Source organism: Triticum aestivum, chromosome 3B (assembly GCF_018294505.1).
Source record: "Triticum aestivum cultivar Chinese Spring chromosome 3B, IWGSC CS RefSeq v2.1, whole genome shotgun sequence".
Classification (NCBI taxonomy): Eukaryota; Viridiplantae; Streptophyta; class Magnoliopsida; order Poales; family Poaceae; genus Triticum; species Triticum aestivum.
The window spans coordinates 680,425,422-680,429,571 of NC_057801.1; positions in this window are offsets into that span (position 1 = coordinate 680,425,422).

A 4,150-nucleotide genomic window follows, 5' to 3' on the forward strand; every position below is an offset into this window, starting at 1 on the left:
GATGGGCTGTGCTAGGCCAATGCCACACGCCGCGTCTTGGGTCGCAGGCAGACAGGCCTGGGTACCCCCAATCCCACGAGCCTGATAGTAGCCCCCAGGCTTGCGGCGTGCATGATTCCGCTGGTTGGAGGGGCGAAATGGTGTGGGCCCCAACCGCCTGCAGGCCTGGCTCGACGCGTGGTGCATGACGGGGCGAGGGATGCCCCCACTTCCCCATGATGCCTTGGCAATTGCACAGGCTGACATAAAGCCTGGCGGGCGGCAGCGCAGGGCCATCATTACCTTCCTGCACGCTCGTCCTTCGGCACGTTCCTTCTCGAGCAAGCTTGCATCTTCCTCACCAGACCCGCGCCGCCCTCACTCCACTGTGTCGCCATGGTGCCCCCGAGCAAGAGGGGCACGGTGGTGGCGGTGGCAGACAACCGAGTGGGTCCAAAGTCTGCCCTGGGCCGGTCCATAGTGCTCAACCTCAAGGGGCTCGATAAGGTCCGCCCGATGATCGCGACATACTTCAATGAGTGGAGGGCGACAAAGATTTAGCCCGCCTGCCTCCCGACGTGCTAAACGAGATACTTTGAGTCCTGACCGATGTAGAGTCGAGCGAGCACCCCAAGCAAGGGTTTCCCCTGTATAACTACACGAGCAAGGAGACCTTCACCGGAAGAATGCCACACTTCAATCAGTGGGGGCTGCTCCCCAAACTGCACGAGGGGCCTCGGGACAACCCTTTCCTAGTGGTCCCAGAGCCAGAGGGCTTCGCGGGTGCGATGCCTCTGGCCGCAGCGGTGGAGGGCGGTGGTGACCCTCATCCTCGGGCCACTGCTACTTCTTGAGCTTGCGTTGGTTTTTCCCTTGACGAGGAAAGGGTGATGCAGCAAAGTAGAGATAAGTATTTCCCTCAGTTAAGAACCAAGGTATCAATCCAGTAGGAGAAACACGCAAGTCCCCAATATATGAACCTACACAAACAATCAAACACTTGCACCCAACGTGAAAAATGGGTTGTCAATCCCTTCACGATCACTTGCAAAGGTGAGATCTGATAGAGATAGATATAAAAGATTACTAAAACATAATAAATAAAACTCAGCGAGGTATTTTTGGGTTTTTGGTTTATAGATCTGAAAATATATGAAGGAAAATAGACCCGGGGGCCATAGGTTTCACTAGAGGCTTCTCTCTTGAAGGCAAATAATGCGATGGGTGAACAAGTTACTGTCGAGCAATTGATAGAAAAGCGCAAAGTTATGACGATATTCAAGGCAATGATTATGAATATAGGCATCATGTCCGTGTCAAGTAGACCGACTCCTGCCTGCATCTACTACTATTACTCCACACATCGACTGCTACCATCATGCATATAGAGTATTAAGTTCATAAGAACGTAGTAATGCCTTAGGCAAGATGACATGATGTAGACGGATAAACTCAAGCAATATGATGAAAACCCCATCTTTTTACCCTTGATGGCAACAATACAAATGCGTGCCTCGCTACCCCTACTTTGTCACTGGTGAGGACACCGCAAGATTGAACCCAAAACTAAGCACCTCTCCTATTGCAAGAACTACCAATCTAGTTGGCCAAACCAAACCAATAATTCAAAGAGAAAAACAAAGATATCAAATCATGCATATAAGAATTCAGAGAAGATTCAAATAATATTCATAGATAAGCTGATTATAAATCCATAATTCATCGGATCTCAACAAACACACCGCAAAAGAAGATTACATCGGATAGATGTCCAAGAACATCGAGGAGAACATTGTATTGAGAATCAAAGAGAGGGAAGAAGCCATCTAGACACTAGCTATGGACCCATAGGTCTGTGCTAAACTACTCACGCTTCATCGGAGGGGCAATAGAGTTGATGTAGATGCCCTCCATGATCGAATCCCCCTCCGGTAGGATGCCGGAAAAGGCCCCAAGATGGGATCTCACGGGAATAGAAGGGTACTGTGGCGGAAAAGTATTTTGGTGGACACTTTTGTTGATATTGTAATAGTTGTGGATTTATAGAGCTGAGAGGGAGGTCGGTGGACTCCCAAGGGGTCCACAAGACAGGGGGCGCCCCCCTAGGGCGTGCCCTGAGGGCTTGTGGTGCCCTCGGGACTCTTCTGACTTCATCTCCAAATTCCGTGGATGCCTTCTGGTCCAAGAAAATTCATCGCGAAAGTTTTATTCCGTTTGGACTCCGTTTGATATTCCTTTTCTGGAAAACTCAAAAAGAAGGAAAAACAGAAACTGACACTAGGCTCTAGGTTAATAAGTTAGTCCCAAAAATAATATAAAGTAACATATTAATGCATATAAAACATCCAAAGCAGATAATATAATAGCATGGAACAATAAAAAATTATAGATACGTTGGAGACATATCAAGCAACCCCAAGCTTAATTCCTACTCGTCCTCGAGTAGGTAAATGATAAAAACATAATTTTTGATGTGGAATGCTACCTAACATATTTATCCATGTAATTTTATTTATTGTGGCATGAATGTTCAGATTCATAAGATTCGAAACAAAATTTTAATATTGACATAAAAACAATAATACTTCAAGCACACTAGTAAAACAATCGTGTTTTCTCAAAATAACATGGCCAAAGAAAGTTATCCCTACAAAATCATATAGTCTGCCTATGCTCCATCTTCATCACACAAAGTATTAAATCATGGAAAACACCGGTATTAGTCTAGAAATTGTCTCACACTTTAGCATTCTCAAACTTTTTCAACTTTACATGAGTGTGAGTCATGGATATAGCACTATAGGTGGAATATAATATGGTGGTTGTGGAGAAGACAAAAAAGAATGAGATAGTCTCACATCAACTAGGCATATCAATGGGGTATGGAGATGCCCATCAATAGATATCAATGTGAGTGAGTAGGGATTGCCATGCAACGAACACACTAGAGCTATAAGTTTATGAAACCTAAAAAATAAACTAAGTGGGTGTGCATCCAACTCGCTTGCTCACGAAGACCTAGGGCAATTTGAGGAAGCCCATCATTGAAATAGACAAGCCAAGTTATGTAATGAAAAATTCCCACTAGTATATGAAAGTGAAAACATAGGAGACTCTATCATGAAGATCATGGTGCTACTTTGAAGCACAAGTGTGAAAAAATGATAGTAACATTGTCCCTTCTCTCTTTTCTCTCATTTTTGTGGTGGACATCTTTGGCCTCTTTCTTTTGTGGGCTTCTTTGGCCTCTTTTATTTTTTATAAAATCCGGAGACTCATCCCAAATTGTGAGGGAATCATAGCTTACATCATCCTTTCCTCACATGGGACAATGCTCTAATAATGATGATCATCACACTTTTATTTACTTACAACTCAAGAATTACAACTCGAAACTTAGAACAAAAATATGACGGAACGGTGGAAGTTGCATGGCAATATATCTCAGAATGTCTATGGAAATGCCATAATAGGTAGGTATGGTGGCTGTTTTAAGGAAGGGTATATGGTGGGTTTAATGCACCGGCGGAAGTTGCGCGGTACTAGAGAGGCTAGCAATGGTGGTAGGGTGAGAGTGTGTATAATCCATGGACTTAACATTAGTCATAAAGAACTCACATACTTATTGCAAAAAATTATTAGATATCGAAACAAAGTATTAGACACATGCTCCTAGGGGAGAGGTTGGTAGGAGTTAACCATCTAGCGCTCCTGACCTCCACAAAAAGGATGACAATCAATAAATAAATCATGCTCCGACTTCATCACATAACGGTTCACCATACGTGCATGCTACGGGAATCACAAACTTTAACACAAGTATTTCTACCAATCCACAATTACTCACTAGCATGACTCTAATATCACCATCTTTATATCTCAAAACAATCATAAGGAATCAAACTTCTCATAGTATTCAATGCACTTTATATGAAAGTTTTTATTATATCCCTCTTGGATGCCTATCATATTAGGACACCAAAGAAAATTACCATGCTGTTTAGAGAAACTCTCAAAATAATATAAGTGAAGCATGAGAGTTCAACAATTTATATAAAATAAAGCCAGCGCCGTGCTCTAAAAAGATATATTTGAAGCACTAGAGAAAAATTGCCTAGCTCAAAAGATATAAGTGAAGCACATAGAGTATTCTAATAAATTCACGATTCAT